This window comes from Manis pentadactyla, chromosome 6 (genome assembly GCF_030020395.1).
Source record: "Manis pentadactyla isolate mManPen7 chromosome 6, mManPen7.hap1, whole genome shotgun sequence".
Lineage (NCBI taxonomy): Eukaryota > Metazoa > Chordata > Mammalia > Pholidota > Manidae > Manis > Manis pentadactyla.
In genome coordinates this window covers 41,927,761-41,947,359 of record NC_080024.1, presented here as the reverse complement: position 1 = coordinate 41,947,359, position 19,599 = coordinate 41,927,761, and the positions used below count along the sequence as shown (strand labels likewise).

At 38.5% G+C, this 19,599-nt stretch overlaps 1 protein-coding gene, 1 long non-coding RNA gene and 1 pseudogene across 3 annotated transcripts in view; 2 read left to right on the top strand and 1 right to left on the bottom strand.

Moving 5' to 3' along the window:
* The window catches only part of LOC130684089 (uncharacterized), a 34,177-nt gene extending 24,074 nt beyond the window's left edge, over nt 1–10,103 (bottom strand). The window contains exons 1-2 of the long non-coding RNA XR_008998220.1: nt 9,685–10,103; nt 8,030–8,098 (exon numbers count right to left, since the gene is read on the bottom strand). This is a non-coding gene — a long non-coding RNA (uncharacterized LOC130684089). The remainder of the gene's footprint in view (nt 1–8,029; nt 8,099–9,684) is intronic.
* LOC118928252 (uncharacterized protein C2orf66) overlaps nt 1–19,599 on the top strand; it is a 149,766-nt gene that overhangs the window by 91,332 nt on the left and 38,835 nt on the right. The window lies entirely within an intron of this gene.
* LOC130684086 (GPI inositol-deacylase-like) overlaps nt 1–19,599 on the top strand; it is a 71,668-nt pseudogene that overhangs the window by 41,373 nt on the left and 10,696 nt on the right.

Below are 19,599 nucleotides of genomic sequence, written 5' to 3'. Positions count from 1 at the left end.
ATGAGCAGGCTTATTATAAGCTTTTTTTTTTTTTTTGAGGGCATCTCTCATATTTATTGATCAAATAGTTGTTAACCACAATAAATTTCTGTATAGGGGGGTCAATACTCAATGCACAATCATTACTCCACCCCAAGCCTAATTTTCGTCAGTCTCCAATCTTCTGATGCATAACGAACAAATTCTTACATAGTGAATAAGTTACATGGTGAACAGTGCAAGGGCAGTCATCACAGAAGCTTTCGGTTTTGTTCATGCATTATGAACTATACACAGTCAGTTCAAATATGAATATTCATTTGATTTTTAAACTTGATTTATATGTGGATACCACATTTCTCTATTATTATTATTTTTAATAAAATGCTGAAGTGGTAGGTAGATACGAGATAAAGGTAGAAAACAGAGTTTAGTGTTGTAAGAGAGCAAATGTAGATGATCAGGTGTGTGCCTGTAGACTATGTGTTAATCCGAGCTAGACAAGGGCAATAAACATCCATGTATGCAGAAGATTTCTCTCAGAACATGAGGGGGGAGGTTCTAATCCTCACCTCTGCTGCTTCCCATTTTCTCACCAGATGGCCCCCTGCGACTGTGCCTGTCTTAGGTTGTTCCTCCCTTGAGGAATCTTACCCGTCTCTGGCTAACCAGTCATCTTCCGGGGCCATGCAGGGAAATGTTAAGTTGGTAAGTGAGAGAGAAGCCTTATTGTTTGAAAAGGTTAGCTTTTTACTTCTTTGCATATTTATGCCCTGTGGCTTCTATGCCCAGCATTTCTCTTGAGGTGTCTTTACCACTTGGAAGAATTATGATACTCGGTAAATTCGACATGTGGCACGAGTTCTATTTAAAGGTTGTGATTAGGTAGGAAGAAGAAAAGCCATAGAAGTAGCAGGCAGCAGAAAACCTGGGAAGATTGATTATTTCTTTGACATATCTTCTTATAGAATAACTTCAGCATGTATAGGTTTTAAGCTACTACTTAAATTGCGTACACACATTAACATAATAGGAATATAGTTACCTAACCAAAGCATACCTGTAATTACCAGCCATCTCCAGTGAAACCAAGAAAACCAGTTAGGCACCTTAGGCATTTGTGAAAACTTATCTATTATATGGTGGATATTGTCTGACTGAACTTAAACAGTCTGAGAGAATTCAGATAAACTAGAACAACCCATTCCTGGGGACTGTTCATATCCCATATGTTCTTTTAACAATAAATAGTCTGTGGTTGTAAGATTTTGGAGTGCTACAATTTGCACTTCTCCTAATTCTTGGTTGAGTTCCAACAGTATAGATCCAGTCCAATTTTTTGTTTTACTGTATGTACAGGCCAGCTTAGATATCTCCTTCATCATTCCCATGGCAAGTCCAGGAACTGGTGGGATGAGTGCATCTACACCTGTGGCAGTGCGTGGATCTTTGTTGGAGTTTTTTTTTTGCTGATCATCTTCTGTCATGAGTCTTCCCGAGAGTGCTGATGTTGGAAGTTCTTTTTCATATCGTATCTTAGTTCATTTTCGGGGTAGCCAAATTAGGCTTCGATCCTCTGTATAAACACAAACAGACCTTTTGCCTACACTTTTATATGCCCTTTATATCATTGTGTAGAACTCATTAGAGGTCACCACATAGGAACTGCTTTTTTTTTTTTAATCATTAATCTACACTTACATGACGAATACTTTGTTTACTAGGCTCTCCCCTATACCAGGTCTCCCCTATATACTCCTTTACAGTCACTGTCCATCAGCGTAGCAAACTGTTGTAGAATCACTACTTGCCTTCTCTGTGTTGTACAGCCCTCCCCTTTCTCCTACCCCCCCATTATGCATGCTAATCATAATACTCCCTTTCTTCTTCCCCCTTCCTTATCCCTCCCTACCCACCCATCCTCCCCAGTCCCTTTCCCTTTGGTACCTGTTAGTCCATTCTTGAGTTCTGTGATTCTGTTGCTGTTTTGTTCCTTCAGTTTTTCCTTTGTTCTTATATTCCACAGATGAGTGAAATCATTTGGTATTTCTCTTTCTCTGCTTGGCTTGTTTCACTGAGCATAATACCCTCCAGCTCCATCCATGTTGCTGCAAATGGTTGGATTTGCCCTTTTCTTATGGCTGAGTAGTATTCCATTGTGTATATGTACCACATCTTCTTTATCCATTCATCTATCGATGGACATTTAGGTTGCTTCCAATTCTTGGCTATTGTAAATAGTGCTGCGATAAACATAGGGGTACATTGGTCTTTATCATATTTGATTGCTGCATTCTTAGGGTATATTCCTAGGAGTGCAATTACTGGGTCAAATGGTAAGTCTGTTTTGAGCATTTTGATGTACCTCCATACTGCTTTCCACAATGGTTGAACGAGTTTACATTCCCACCAGCAGTGTAGGAGGGTTCCCCTTTCTCCACAGCCTCGCCAACATTTGTTGTTGTTTGTCTTTTGGATGGCAGCCATCCTTACTGGTGTGAGGTGATACCTCATTGTAGTTTTAATTTGCATTTCTCTGATAATTAGTGATGTGGAGCATCTTTTCATGTGTCTGTTGGCCATCTGTATTTCTTTTTTGGAGAACCGTCTGTTCAGTTCCTCTGCCCATTTTTTAATTGGGTTATTTGTTTTTTGTTTGTTGAGGCGTGTGAGCTCTTTATATAATTTGGACGTCAAGCCTTTATCGGATCTGTCATTTTCAAATATATTCTCCCATACTGTAGGGATCCTTCTTGTTCTATTGATGGTGTCTTTTGCTGTACAGAAGCTTTTCAGCTTAATATAGTCCCACTTGTTCATTTTTGCTGTTGTTTTCCTTGCCCGGGGAGATATGTTCAAGAAGAGGTCACTCATGTTTATGTCTAAGAGGTTTTTGCCTATGTTTTCTTCCAAGAGTTTAATGGTTTCGTGACTTACATTCAGGTCTTTGATCCATTTTGAGTTTACTTTTGTATATGGGGTTAGACAATGGTCCAGTTTCATTCTCCTACATGTAGCTGTCCAGTTTTGCCAGCACCATCTGTTAAAGAGACTGTCATTTTGCCATTGTATGTCCATGGCTCCTTTATCAAATATTAATTGACCATATATGTCTGGGTTAATGTCTGGATTGTCTAGTCTGTTCCATTGGTCTGTGGCTCTGTTCTTGTGCCAGTACCAAATTGTCTTGATTACTATGGCTTTATAATAGAGCTTGAAGTTGGGGAGTGAGATCCCCCCTACTTTATTCTTCTTTCTCAGGATTGCTTTGGCTATTCAGGGTCTTTGGTGGTTCCATATGAATTTTTGAATTATTTGTTCCAGTTCATTGAAGAATGTTGCTGGTAGTTTCATAGGGATTGCATCAAATCTGTATATTGCTTTGGGCAGGATGGCCATTTTGACGATATTAATTCTTCCTAGCCATGAGCATGGGATGCGTTTCCATCTGTTAGTGTCCCCTTTAATTTCTTTTAAGAGTGACTTGTAGTTTTCAGAATATAAGTCTTTCACTTCTTTGGTTAGGTTTATTCCTAGGTATTTTATTTTTTTTGATGCAATTGAGAATGGAGTTGTTTTCCTGATTTCTCTTTCTGTTGGTTCATTGTTGGTATATAGGAAAGCCGCAGATTTCTGTGTGTTGATTTTGTATCCTGCAACTTTGCTGTATTCCGATATCAGTTCTAGTAGTTCTGGGGTGGAGTCTTTAGGGTTTTTTATGTACAGTATCATGTCATCTTCAAATAGTGACAGTTTAACTTCCTCTTTGCCAATCTGGATTCCTTGTATTTTTTTGTTTTGTCTGATTGCCGTGGCTAGGACCTGCAGTACTATGTTTAATAACAGTGGGGAGAGTGGGCATCCCTGTCTAGTTCCCGATCTCAGCGGAAATGCTTTCAGCTTCTCGCTATTCAATATAATGTTGGCTGTGGATTTTTCATAGATGGCCTTTATTATGTTGAGGTACTTGCCCTCTATTCCCATTTTGCTGAGAGTTTTTATCATGAATGGATGTTGAACTTTGTCAAATGCTTTTTCAGCATCTATGGAGATGATCATGTGGTTTTTGTCTTTCTTTTTGTTGATGTGGTGGATGATTTTGATGGACTTTCGAATGTTGTGCCATCCTTGCATCCCTGGGATGAATCCCACTTGGTCATGGTGTATGATCCTTTTGATGTATTTTTGAATTCGGTTTGCTAATATTTTGTTGAGTATTTTTGCGTCTACGTTCATCAGGGATATTGGTCTGTAGGTTTCTTTTTTGGTGGTGTCTTTGCCTGGTTTTGGTATTAGGGTGATGTTAGCTTCATAGAATGAGTTTGGGAGTATCCCCTCCTCCTCTATTTCTTGGTAAACTTTAAGGAGAATGGGTATTATGTCTTCCCTGTATGTCTGATAAAATTCCGAGGTAAATCCATCTGGCCCGGGGGTTTTGTTCTTTGGTAGTTTTTTGATTACCGCTTCAATTTCGTTGCTGGTAATTGGTCTGTTTAGATTTTCTGTTTCTTTTTGTGTCAGTCTTGGAAGGTTGTATTTTTCTAGGAAGTTGTCCATTTCTCCTAGGTTTCCCAGCTTGTTAGCATATAGGTTTTCATAGTAGTCTCTAATAATTCTTTGTATTTCTGCGGGGTCCGTCGTGATTTTTCCTTTCTCATTTCTGATACTGTTGATTTGTGTTGACTCTCTTTTCCTCTTAATAAGTCTGGCTAGAGGCTTATCTATTTTGTTTATTTTCTCGAAGAACCAGCTCTTGGTTTCATTGATTTTTGCTATTGTTTTATTCTTCTCAATTTTATTTATTTCTTCTCTGATCTTTATTATGTCCCTCCTTCTGCTGACCTTAGGCCTCATTTGTTCTTCTTTTTCCAATTTCGATAGTTGTGACATTAGACCATTCATTTGGGATTGCTCTTCCTTTTTTAAATATGCTTGGATTGCTATATACTTTCCTCTTAAGACTGCTTTTGCTGTGTCCCACAGAAGTTGGGGCTTAGTGTTGTTGTTGTCATTTGTTTCCATATATTGCTGGATCTCCATTTTGATTTGGTCATTGATCCATTGATTATTTAGGAGCGTGTTGTTTAGCCTCCATGTGTTTGTGAGCCTTTTTGCTTTCTTTGAACAGTTTATTTCTAGTTTAATGCCTTTGTGGTCTGAAAAGTTGGTTGGTAGGGTTTCAATCTTTTGGAATTTACTGAGGCTCTTTTTGTGTCCTAGTATGTGGTCTATTCTGGAGAATGTTCCATGTGCACTTGAGAAGAATGTGTATCCTGTTGCTTTTGGATGTAGAGTTCTGTAGATGTCTATTAGGTCCATCTGTTCTAGTGTGTTGTTCAGTGCCTCTGTGTCCTTACTTATTTTCTGTCTGGTGGATCTGTCCTTTGGAGTGAGTGGTGTGTTGAAGTCTCCTAGAATGAATGCATTGCATTCTATTTCCTCCTTTAGTTCTATTAATATTTGTTTCAGGTATGTTGGTGCTCCTGTATTGGGTGCATATATATTTATAATGGTTATATCCTCTTGATGGACTGAGCCCTTTATCATTATGTAATGTCCTTCTTTGTCTTTTGTTACTTTCTTTATTTTGAAGTCTGTTTTGTCTGATACCAGAATTGCAACACCTGCTTTCTTCTCTCTGTTGTTTGCTTGAAATATCTTTTTCCATCCCTTGACTTTAAGTCTGTGCGCGTCTTTGGGTTTGAGGTGAGTCTCTTGTAAGCAGCATATGGATGGATCTTGCTTTTTTATCCATTCTATTACTCTGTGTCTTTTGATTGGTGCATTCAGTCCATTTACATTTAGGGTGATTATTGAAAGGTATGAATTTATTGCCATTGCAGGCTTTAAGTTTGTGGTTACCAAAGGTTTAGGGTTAGCTTCTTTACTATCTTACTGTCTAACTTAACTCGCTTGTTGAGCTATTATAAACACAGTCTGATGATTCTTTATTTCTCTCCCTTCTTATTCCTCCTCCTCACTTCTTCATATGTTGGGTGTTTTGTTGTGTGCTCTTTTTAGGAGTGCTCCCATCTAGAGCAGTCCCTGTAGGATGGCCTGTAGAGGTGGATTGTGGGAGGCAAATTCCCTCAACTTTTGCTTGTCTGGGAATTGTTTAATCCCTCCTTCATATTTAAATGATATTCGTGCTGAATACAGTAGTCTTGGTTCGAGGCCCTTCTGTTTCATTGCATTAAGTATATCATGCCATTCTCTTTTGGCCTGTAGGGTTTCTGTTGAGATGTCTGATGATAGCCTGATGGGTTTTCCTTTGTAGTTAACCTTTTTTTTCTCTCTGGCTGCCTGTAATACTTTGTCCTTGTCTTTGATCTTTGCCATTTTAATTATTATGTGTCTTGGTGTTGCCCTCCTTGGATCCCTTGTCATGGGAGTTCTGTGTACCTTTGTGGTCTGAGAGGCCATTTCTTCCCCTAATTTGGGGAAGTTTTCAGCAATTATTTCTTCAAAGACATTTTCTATCCTCTTTTCTCTCTCTACTTCTTCTGGAATACCTATGATTCTTATATTGTTCCTTTTCGATTATTCACTCAGCTCTCTTAAAATTCTTTCATTCCTGGAGATCCTTTTATCTCTCTCTGCATCAGCTTCTCTGCGTTCCTGTTCTGTTTTCTAGTCCATTAATGGTCTCTTGCATCTCGTCCATTCTGTTTTGAAGTCCTTCCAGAGCTTGTTTTATTTCTGAATTCTCCTTCCTTAGTTCTTGCATATTTCTCTGCAAGTCCATCAGCATGGTTATGACTTTTGTTTTGAATTCTTTTTCAGGAAGACTGGCTAAATCTATCTCCCCAGATTCCTTCTCAGGGGAAGATGTAGCAGATGCCGAAGCTGTCTGGGTTAGTCTTGTCTGGATCATATTTTTTTGCCTTTTCATGTTGACAGGTGCTATTGACTGTCAGCTGGGAGGGCCAAAATTTTCACTTGCTACTGGCCTTTCTTTAATGGGACAACTGCGACCCCTAGTGGCTTGTGTTGGGTAATTGCGTGTAGAGTGGGTCTTTGTGTCTTGCCTGGCCGGAAGGGAGAAATTTCCCTTTCTGTGGGCGGAATTTGTCTCAGGCTGCTTCTCTGCTTTCGCAGTGCCCGGTGGGGTAATGGATGGGGGGGCTGCTTGACTGTTTGCCTCCGTGAGGGGTCTCAGAGCTGTTGCCCAGGGGGTTAGTGCACCCGGTTTTCCCTGTAATTTCCAGCTGCTGTACTGTGACCTGGGTTGTTTCCGTTAAGCTGTTAAGTCCCTGTCCCTTTAAGACTTTCAAAAAGCCCCCGCTTTTCTTTGTCACAGGGGCATCAGCTTCGGCACCCGCTCAGAGGTCTTACTCCCTGTTCCCCCAGTATCCAGGGTCCCCTGGGCATGTACTGTGTCTGTGCTCTGGCCCGGATGGCTGGGGCTGGGTGTTCGGCAGTTCTGGGCTCCGTCTCCCTCCCGCTCTTCCTATTCTTCTCCCGCTGGGAGCTGCGGGGAGGGGCGCTCGGGTCCCGCCGGGCCGGGGCTTGTATCTCACCCCTTTCACCAGTCGCTGGGTTCTCGCTGGTGTAGCTGCAGTCTGGCCACTGTCCTGCGTCTTCTGGTCTCTCTTTTAGGGCTAGTTGTGTTTGTTGTATTTTCAAAAGTATATATGTTTTTGGGAGGAGATTCCCACTGTCCCACTCACGCTGCCATGTTGGCTCTGCCTCTATTATAAGCTTTTTAAACACAGCTTTAGTTTAAAATGTCTTTATATGAAGACGTTCATTTAACTCTACCTGTATGGGTGACCATATGAATTTTGTGGTAACTATTCCCCTCCTGACTCAGAGAGCATTTATTTTTTATTTCTGGTTTTAGGGCTGTATTGAGGCAAGAGAAGTCCTAATGACATATAAGGGCAGGCACTTGCACTTAAATTTAATGTCGCATATTAAAAAAAAATCTTCCTACTACACAACCACATGTTTTTCTTATTCTTTAGAAGTATTTTTCATTCTATCTACTTTCTTGACTTCCTCTCGGAAATTCCAGTGTCCCCCTGCTCCCAGAATCTTTTTATGTTACCTCCTGAATTCTCAGGTTCATTTTACGTTTTGTGGTCTTCAGTTCCTCTTCAATAATGGCTGCATTTTTCTAAAAGTAGGAGGAGGAAAGTTTATAAATAATTTGAAATGATAGGAAGAAACTGTCTATAGGTACCTCAGTTTGAATCTAGTCTGTTTTCTGGCAATGTATAAATGCTATTCTGAATATGGCTATAAATACTTCTTACTGTGAGTCTGAAGTAATTATTACAATGAGATATTTGTAGAAGTTATTTTATTACTTTGATTCATGACTTCTATCATTTCCCCTTTTAGATCACAAAGAGTGATTAGTTACACTCACTTGCTATATGTTTCAATATTCAGAGGAGAACCTGGTAATTGGTAGAAAGTTTTCTTATAGGATATATTCCTATTTTTTTTGGTAAGTACTCTATTTCTTCTAACTTCAAGTATTAACCATGTTAGGAGTTGAGGATCAAAAACACAGCTTTCACTATTTATTCTCTTTTATATTATTAGTAATGGTGCCACAACCTGGGATGTAAACCTCAAAGTCATTTTTGCCCTCTTCGTACCTTCAGCTCCTATCCAGTGCCATGTTCTACCTGATACTTCTTCACACAATATTCCTCTTTCTTTTCAAAATGCCACAACCCTATGTCAAACCTAATAAGACTCAGGCCTCAAATAATGCAATGATTCCTAATCGGTTTCCCTGACTCCAAGCTTTTCTCTTATAAGCAATATTCTACATTATTGCCAGATTAGTTTTCCTGTTTTCATTTCATCACTTATCAAAAAGCTCAGTCACTATAGGATCAAGCCCAACTTATTCTTGATTTTGAGATTCCTTATAATGTGATCTCTAGTTAATTTCCAGCTTATTTCCTGAGAACAAATCCTCACTCCTGTCGGGCTACCTTATGCATTTCCCCCCAACCACACCCAGTGAAAGATCTGTGTTCAAACATGGGTTACAGAAAGAAGACAGGGAAGTGTGATCCTGGAGAAGTGCCTTCTCTCTGGATCCCAGTATGCTTATCATCAAAGTGGGGACAATAGTCTGTATCATGAGATTTTACAAAGATTAAACAAAATAACATGTTTAACATCTACTATACTGCCTGGCTCAGGAAGGGAAAACAAATTTGTCCATTTATTTTCCTGCCTTTATTCTTAGCTGCCTCTGCATGTATTCCTTGAAATGCCCTCACCTCTTTACTTTGCCTTCTACAGGTTCAGCTCAAGTCCCCCTCCTAGTCTAATCTGGATATGGCAAAGCACCCTCTCATCCCCACCTGAACACAAAACATGACTCTTCAATATTCTCTACTGCTCTTTCCTGTCCTTTAATATTTCCTATGCCTTATTGTTTCTCTATAATTTTTCATGCTCTGCCTTGTTCTCCCAGCCAGGAAAGAAACTCTTGAAGAGCACAGACTCTACTTCAGATCTCTGGATCCTCACAGTCACATGTACAGGATAAGGACTCTATAAGTACTCAATTACTGATAACACACAGTAGTTGAGGCTATCAATGGAGATACACTTATAACATCAAGAATCCTCACATCAACATCACCTATTTTTAAAAGTCAATTTTATGGGTCACTTGCCTCCTCCAGCTGACACTTAAAAGTGAATTTCTGTTTCAGGACTCTGGATTCAAACCTTAACCTCTGAGGCAATCTCCAGAGTGGCAGTCAACCTTTGCACTTCGTCTTGTGCCTTGTCTTCTTCTTTTACATCTCATAGTTGCTGGCACAAATCCATCACTTTAAGGTGCAATAGCTTCAGGTCCTTGGAATGCTCCTCCTGTACGGTTTTCAGCTGATCCTTCAAAAAAGCTACGAGACAGCACAGGAGGGTCATTGAGCAGTTGAAATAAGATCAGGAAGGGAAAAGAATCATAAACCCATCAAGCACCCATACAAAACCAAATTGCTGATGATTCTCTTCTCTCTGTACCTGTTTTCTGTGGATTCAAATCCTTTTCAGTTTGCAGGCAAAAGATGTTCATTTTCAAGAACTGGATAAGGCTTTCTAGATGGCACATTCTATTTACCAGAAACTCACAGTTCTTCCATAAAATATCCATTTTTTCTGAACAAAATACTTCATTTTGCATAGGTCTAATGATGTTCTGGCTCACAGGCTCTTCCAAACATTTTGGAGCTCCCAACTGACTTCTGGACAAAGATTCCAATGTAACATTATGATGCAATGCAATGCATACTATGGTAATACCAATCACTGAAACATTTCTACTAAGAATAAAGATTCCTTAGTTAACAAGCATCTGTTACCTCCTCCAAATGTAAATATAGAGGGAACTATTAGGTAAAAGAGACCAAGGTGAGATGGGTGAAGATCACTGACTTTAATTGTTGTTTATTTTACTTTGAAGTTTTTGTAAACTTTTTTTTTTGTGTGTGTGGAAAATCAAGTGATACATAAAACATGTTAAATGCTAATCCTAAAATGATGAACTTAGAATTAACGTTAGCATTGAAGCATTGAAGCAATATATTCACATGTTTTAGAGAAATGTTAAGGTCATAATAAAACCTATTATGTTCCTATTTTGCTTCCAACATACTCAACATTTGTGCAAATTTAATTTTTAACTGCTGTAGAGTTACTTATTCTGTGGGTGTTATAATACCAATTATACTAACTTTAGGTCTTTGTGAAAGACATCATGAAATACATATTTAATTTTAAGAAAATCATACCAGTAAATTGGATATTGGCTACTTAAGCACCTAGGCCACTGATAATCAATCTTTTAATGGCAATAACTTCTTTAGCAGCACAAGGGGAAAAATGGTTCTTTTTCTGAGTACCTCATTTTAAACTGTGAATTTTCTTAGGACTTAAAACTTCTCTTTTAATGTACAAAAAAAAAAAACCTGGGAAAAGCAAATGAAGACCATATTAATGGCATGAATCAAGTTTAGATGTTCACCTTAACTAATATCAAAGTCTATTTTTGAATTAGAAAATAACCAAAATTTTTCCTAATTACACAAAAAATTAATTATGCTTTTGTAAATCACGTGTTGAAGGTGAACAGGATATCAAAGTTTTGCAATTAACACACTTTAAGTATCTATTTAGGAGAGTAGTGGTAGTAGCTCTATTACAACATTACAACTCTTTCTCTTGCAATATGTTAAAAATTAATATTCATATGGAAACTCAATTCTTTTGTAAATACCTAGTTCATCTGCAAACATCTAAACTGTGACTACTTATTTATAGCCAGTGGAGCAAAACTGTTCAAATTAGAGAGATCTGTTTCATTTTTCATGTTACCTTTTTTCACCAAAGTCTACCATAATTAGGTCATCCCTCGGGGAACTGGTCTGTTCTTCAACGATTCTCAACCTTTGCTGAAGAACTGTGAATGTTGTAGCACTGATGTGGGTTGGAGAGAGGACTGGTCCGGTCATTGTAGTATCTATATGCACCTGAGATTAAAGTCACAATATTAGTGTAGTAGGTTGTATGGTTGTGCAAAATAGTCACTGCCCCTTCCTGTGGGAGGATTATACATCCTGTGTGTTGAGTTCAGGATGGCCATGTGTCCTGCTTTGGCCAATTAAAAGAGGGTGGAAGCTTTAAAAGCCAACTTGTCATTCACTATCTCTTTCTTTTCCCTCCTCCAAGATGAGCAATTTCTCAGACAGGGCCTGTTCCTGGTGCCAGAGTGAAGATGACATGAAGCAGAGCCATGATCCCACAACACCCAGTGTGAGTGGGCAGTAAACATATAAGCCATTGGGATGCTGAGTAGTTTGCTATTGCATCATAACCTAGTCTGTCCTATCTGCTACTATTAGACACACACTAGGGCTTGTGACTTGGTTGAGGAAGTTACCAGCCATTACCAGCTGTTACCATTTTAACATATTCCCATCCAACATGTCTGAATAAATACTGCACTTGAACATCTGAGCAGCCAACAAATAGATTTACCAACTACATTGGAGCAGGGGTTTTAAAAAATAATTTGCAAACTTAACCTCATAGCAAAGACTCTTCTACAGCTATTGATATCACATTTCCAGACATCTCTCTCCAAACCACATGAGAGTATATGAGAGTAGTGAGATTACTCTTTCAGTATGAGTCACAGAAGCAGAATTAGCTGATAAGCAGCTGTAACATGTAACTGAATTATGTACCCAAAGTTCAATGACAAGTTCTTTAAGGACATTTTCTTGCAACTTCATTCTATACAGACATTTCTATATTAATCAGACTATAAACCTTAACTACCACTAGCATCAGTGTTCCTATGGGAATGTGCTCACGAAGATCCTACTTGGGATATTAGGAACACACTTTTCTCCCCAACTTGCTGTGTCATCAGCTATCTGGCTTCCCCTCATCTCCCAGGCAGTGGAAGTAGGGACTACCTCAGGTCCAAGTCACTGAAAGTGGTCCCAAGGACCCAGGGCAGGAATTACAGGAGTGGGAAAACCAGTGGTAGGACTTAAGGGGGGAAGAAGCAAGCAAGGGGACTGTGGAAAGGCTGATCTTTTTGCCAATATAACGCCGCTACAGACATCAAGGATATTTCTTCCTCCTGGAATAGTTCTCTTATCACCTTCTATCTTTTCTCCATATACCCCAGAGAATGGCCTTCCTATTTTTTTTTAAACTTTATTGAGGAATAATTGATAAATTGTATGTATTTAAAGTGCACAACATGATAATTTGATACAATACACATTTAGAATGGGTACCATGATCAAGATGACACATGCATCACCCCACATAGTTAGCAGTTAACTTTTTAGTGTGTATGCTAACAATGCTTAAGATCTACTCTCACAACTTTCAAGGATACAATACTGTATTATTTTAGTTACTATGCTGCACATTAGATCCTCAGAACTTATTCTTATTTCACAGGTAAAGAATGATAGAAAATATTTGCAAACTGCGTTATTTGATAAGGGGTTAATGTCCAAAATATATAAAGAACTCACAATTCAATACCAAAAAAAGCAAATAATCCAGTAAAAAGTGGGTGGAGGACCTGAGTGTGTTTCCAAAGAAGTCACGCAAATGGCCAATAGGCAAATGAAAAGGTGCTCAACATCACTCTAAATCAGGGAAATGCAAATCAAAACCACAATGAGGTATCACATCACACCAGTTAGTATGGCTATTATCAAAAAGATAACAAATGTTGGCAAAGATGTAAAATGGTATAACTACTATGGAACACAGTATGAAGTTTCCACAAAAAATTAAAAATTGAACTACCATATGACCCAGCAATCCCACTCCTGGGTGCACATCCAAAGGAACTGAAATCAGGATCTAAAAGAGCTTATTTGCACACCCATGCTGAGTGCAGCATTAGTCATAATGACCAAGATATGGAAAAACCTAAATGTCCTACAGCAGATGAATGGATAAAGAAAATGTGAGACATACACATACACAGGAATATTACTCAGCTATAAGAAGGAAACCCTGCTGTTTGTGACAATGGATGAATCTGGAGGGCATTATGCTAAGTGAGATTAGTCAAAGAAAAATACTGCATGGTATCACTTATTTGTGGAGTCTAAAAAAAACAAAAAACAAAGCTCATTTCATAGAAATAGAGAATGGTGGTTACCAGGGGCTGAAGAGAGGAAGAAAGCGGGCGATATCAGTCAAAGGGTACAAATTTTCTTTTTATTCATATTTTAGTGCTTCTGCTCTGGATTTCTCTCTTTTATGCTATTCTTTGAAACAGAATGCATGTCCAGTATCTCTGTGAATCTACTAACAGATTTTCCATTTCACAATCATCATAAGGACATGGGGGTAAAGAAGCACTCTACTATTAATTGCTCTTCATGTTTTTAAATCTTTCCTGAAGGGAAAGACAAAGGCATATATGAATATTAATGGGGTCTTTGTATACATAAAGAGTTGAAGTGAGGCTCATCTACATTTCTGAAAAAGAGCTAGAGACTGCGGCTCCTGTTACCACATGGGCCAGTACAGTGTTCCTCAAGGAATAGGACAAGCCTTTAAAACAGACTCTCGGACTGATTCTGATGCCGTGAAAACATGGCTAGGGTTGGGAAAGACACCAATAGTGTGGGACAAGGAGCAAACGGAGGGGTAATAATGGAGAAACATCACATGGGTTTACCCTCCATTTAATTATCTGTCACTGCTCTCTGGCTATTGCCAACCTTGAAATAAATCAAGCCTGAAATGGGGAGAAAAAGTATGGAAAGGGTGTTTAATGGGATCTGTGGAAGACATAGTTGGCTCCTTTGTGCTGTCTCCAAAACAAGCTGGTAAGTTCATGTTCCCAGCCTCCCTTGAGGCTAACGTACCCACATGAGATATTCTGGCCAATGAGCCTTTAGGCAGAAGTTGCAAGGAACTTTTAGGCAGATTTTTGTTTTTCTTTAAAAAGAACAGAAGTGATGGCACGTGTCCTTTCCTTCCTCCACTATGAGGCCCAGAGCTCTGAGGCTCTCTCAGTAAGCCATGCAGTGCCACAGTCTTAAATATAAACAAAGAGCCAGAGCTCACCAGCATCTGAGAAACACAAGGGAAAGGCCAGAGAAGCTCAGATTAAACTGACTTAAAAAAAACAACCCAAAAAACAAAACTAGTAACCTCCAAATTCTGCTTATTTGACAAAAATACACTTTTGTGGGTTTTCTTTAAGTCCCCTTTTTTCTGGTGCTTGCAACAAAAGCACCCTAAGGCAAGGAGGTCCCAGGCAATAGTTGGTGGAGAAACAAGTGGGATTAGGAGGTTAAGTAAATGACAAGCACTAGCAGAGGTGGAAGGGGAGGACTTATTAGGCCCAGGTAGTTGGTTACAATATAAAGCACTGCCTATGTTAATTTATTATCAGAGGCCAAGCACAAAATACTAATACAAAAATAGCAAAAGTCCATTTGGGGGCAAAAAATAAAGGAAATGAAATACAAGTTTCCCACGCATTTTGAATGAGATCCGGATTCCTACCAAGTCCCCTCCACCATTACAGTCTTGCCGTATATCATATCCTTCCTCAGCTGCTTATTCCCTTTCAGTGACATTTTACAATTGCACATCTGCCTTTAGTTTTCATTTTAACCTGATCTGACCTGTATTCCATGAAGAAGGAAGCAACATTCACTGTAATCTGCCAAGATCTAACCTTTTAATTAAGAGAATATTCTAGCAATAGGACATTAACCATACTTGAATATAAATGTGTTTTTTGAAAGTTTGATATTTTACATTCCCACCAGCAGCATATGATGTTCCCAATTTTCCCACACCCTTGGTAACACCTATTATTATGTTTTTTATTATAGTCTTTCTACTGAGCATTATCCAGAGGTGGTTTTTGATAAGCACCCTTGTTTCAGAACTACTTGTTTAATCTGAGATGTAATCCCATACTTAAATCCTCTAGATTAACCAGTATCATATATCCTGGGGTCTCTTTGGACTATAGATATAAGCTGCTGGTGGGTATAGCAGCTTTGGAAAGCAGTCTGGCAGTTCCTCAGATGGTTAAACAGTTACCATATGACTTAGCAGCTGCACACCTAAGTATATACCCAAGAGAAATGAAAACATATACCACTAAATTTGTACCTAAATGTTCACAGGAGTACCACTCATAATAGCCAAAAATGGGAAACTCCAAATGTGCATCAACTGATGAACAGACAAATAAAACGTGGTGATGAACGTGAAACTCCAAATGTGCATCAACTGATGAACAGACAAATACAACATGGATGAACCCTGGAAACATGCTAGGTGAAAGGAGCCAGTCACAAAGGATCACATGTTATATGATTCCATGTATATGAAATGTTCAGAAGAGGCCAGTCTACTGAAACAGAAAGTAGATTAGTGGTTGCCTAAGATTGAATGGGGAGGCATTTGAGGTGACAGTTAAGGGGACAAACAGAGTTTCTTTTGGGGAGAAATAAGAATGTACTCAGACTGATTTTGGTGATGGATGCACAACTCTGTGACTGTATTCAAAAGCACTGAACTATATACATTTTAAATGGATGAATTATATGGTATGAGAATTATATCTCTATGAAGTTGTTTAAAAAATTACCTGTAGAGCTTTGTGAAAATACAAATAGTGAAACCCCAGCTTTGGCTTCCTGAATTTGTTTCACAAGTGATTGAGTATGTAATCTTACATGAAAACCATTGAATTATAGAAATTTTTAATCTTTCAAAGAGAGTCTCTGTGATAGTAAAGGAGACCCTGTTTTCTCTGACATGAAATATGTTGCTCTTACATACAATGTAGGGTTAATCTGTCTCATACTTAACTACTGTGAATTCCTACTTCATATGGATTTTTTTAATCACCAGGTCATTGCTTAGAATATGCTACAATGTTCGATAAAGAAGCCAAACCATACAAAGTTGATCCTTTTGTAATTATGATTAAGTTTCTGTTGGGGTAAGTTTTATTATCTGTGATAATGATTTTAATTTTCTTTTATACATAAAACATGTTTGGCGTATGAATGGAATATAAATTTTCATACAAATATGGAAATTTATTTGTTTCATTAAATCAGATTTTTCTCTTAGGCAAAGGCCTAATAAGTATATCAATATTTAACTCAATAGTATAACTATTTCAAAAGTAATTATTGAACTTAGATATATATCTATGTAAATTTAGACTAAATATACCCATCTTTAACATTTGGAAAGATGTATATGGTCCATTATCTCTAAGGTTCGTGTATTTTTTAACACAAATCATGATAGGAAAACTGATGAAACAGTGCCTCAAATCACTTTTTCTTATTTCTCATACAAACTGTATTTTAAATTTCTCTACTCCACTTGACATTCCACTTTTAATTTGTTCCTATTTTGTGATTTTTGTTTAAGAATCATTACTTATCTCTTTTCTTGTCATTACAACTACTACTGGCTTTTTAGTTTTAAAAAATAAGACCACTTACCACTTCATTAAAAGGATCAATAGAGATCAGTTAAAAGCTGTGTTGAGACTCAGGACTCAGATCCTTGAAGATAAGTAGACTCACTTAGAAGATAAATGATTTGTTTCCTACAAGGAATTAAAATTCATTTTTTGGTATAATTGCAAGTAAAGTATCATGGAACTTTGGGGACTCTCATGAATGGACAAATATCTCAAATAGTAAATCCTTTAATGTCATTTGTTTTTTTATTTTTATTATATGTTTTCTTTTATCCACAGGTATAAATGGTTTAAAGAATTATGGGATGCATTGTTGTTACCGGAATTAGATGCCATTGTTTTAACTAGTCAGAGCATGTGTTTCCCCCTTGTATCCTTGATTCTCTTTCTATTTGGAACATGTATTGCCTACTGAGGTGGCCTATTCTCTTCTACATCTGTGAGACTCCTTTCTTCACTGTGGCTAGCTTTGAAAAGGTAAAGTATGAGTGACTAAAAGCTTTCTCCTTGTTCTTATTAGGAAAAACATATTCTGACAGGGAACCTTAAAATTAATTTGCTTCACTAAACTATAATTTCTAAGGAAAGATGTATAACTAGCAAAATATGGATTAACGTTAAAAGGTATGTTTTTGTCAAAGGTAATCATTTACTACAAGTTAAATGCTACATTTGATTTTGACCTTAATGCTCAAGAGTTAATCAAAATAGTTTGACAGATTACACAAGTACTTTTAAATTTCACTGTTAGTAAATCTTTCCAAGGAGGAAGTGTATCTCTGGCAATGCTTTTATATGCTGACTTTCAACCTAACCAGAGGACTAGACATTCCCAACCAAGATATTTAGGATCAGATTAGATGAAATGTTTATGAGCTCCAAAAACATTGTTGAGAATTTTGTTGTAGGGTCAAAGGCGTAGTTTGAAGTTATTAGTTGGCTTTTCTGATAAAACACTCATTTAGTTTCCATTGCCACTCCTCCTCACCAGACCTGTTTAAAATTACTTCTGTGATTTAATGTCACAGAAGGGATTATGGTTTGGTGCTTCTTCATCTACCCTTCAAGATGTTTCTGATACTAACACCATCATGCATCTGGGTTATCTTGAGATTTTAATAGAAAACCATTCTTCCTCTTATCAAGATAAAAAATATATGGTACAGAGCATAAACCTAATGATTATCTTTAACAACATTTTTTCTTTCTTAGTACAAATATCTGCTCTATCTAAATGGGAGAAGGGCTCTCCAGTGTATTACAGAATTTACAGTCAAATATATCACCTCTTGCCTTTATTAAAGCATTCCTTACTGTTTACCTTACAGTACTTGCATATTGCCTGGCAGAGTACTGTATTGTCTTCTTCTTATATGTGGGTGTATAAATAACTGTTAATATTCTTTTAAAAGCTTTATTCTTGTTTTTCCAGGCCCTCTAAACTTCCTAAAGATATCAAGATGATATCACCAGACTTGCCCTTTTTGACAGTGGTTCTGATCATAGTTAGTTGGACAAGTTGTGGAGCATTTGCCATACTTCTTACTTATCTTTACTATGTCTTTAAGGTATGTCAAATCAGTAAAGTTAGAATGGCTGGGCTTTATCTCAGGCAGGCATAGAATTCCCTATAGGTGCTGTTAACAAAAGTTTTAATTACTGCTGCAGTAACTTTCTGTTATATAACAGGTTTTAGTATAAAATGTTTTCCAATTCCTTATTTAAAATACATAGTTACATATAGAACTGAAATTATTAATCTGCGTTGTTAGTTTAAAAGAACAAAAGGCTTGGGGCGGAAAGATGGCGGAGAAGGAAGGCAAGGTGGAAACCTCCTTCCAAAAACACATAAAACATGAAAATGCAGGAAATATAACTAAACCTGAAAACAACCTGAAGACTGCAGAACAGACTACCTACATCTGGGGAAAAAGAGAAGGCCTCATAGAGAAGGGTGAAGTGGCAAAGCCAATCGAGTGGGACCCAATCCATCCCGCAATGTCAGCCTACAGGTGGGAGAAAGAGGAACAGAGTTGGGAGGGGGTAGGAGCCCAAGATTGCTGAACACCTGGCCCTGGAGATTTTATTCAGGAGCACAAGCCCACATTACATAGTGTTCTGGTGATTAGCGGGGCTGGACAACAAAGACAGGTAGAGCACTCAGGAAGGCTGAGCTTCTAGCCACTTGTGGAGAACAGGCAAGCTCCACTGCCCCCACCCCCCCAGAGACAAAAGCAAAACGGGCAGTTTGAAATACTTCCCAGCAGTGGGAGGGGTATCAGAGGAGCAAGTTTTGGATGGAACTCTCTTCCCAGGGAAAAGGGCAAGTGGATGATACCTCCCCAGTCCACCCTCACCCCAGCATGTCAGGAACTCTCAGGAGACCCATATGCTCCATTCCCCTCGCTGACAGTGCAGCCCGAAGGCTCCTCCCTGCACATGCAGCTGGCAGACAACCCACTTGGCCTGGCAGTAGTGTCACACTTTGCTGCCTGGTAGGCAGAGGGAGACCTTCCCAGCTTTCTTGGCTCTGTTTCACCTCATCTGGGGAGGTGCCTGCAGGAGCTAGCCCCAAGGGCAACAGGTCTTATGCTATGGGCCTGGGCCAAGCTTCACATCAGCTCACC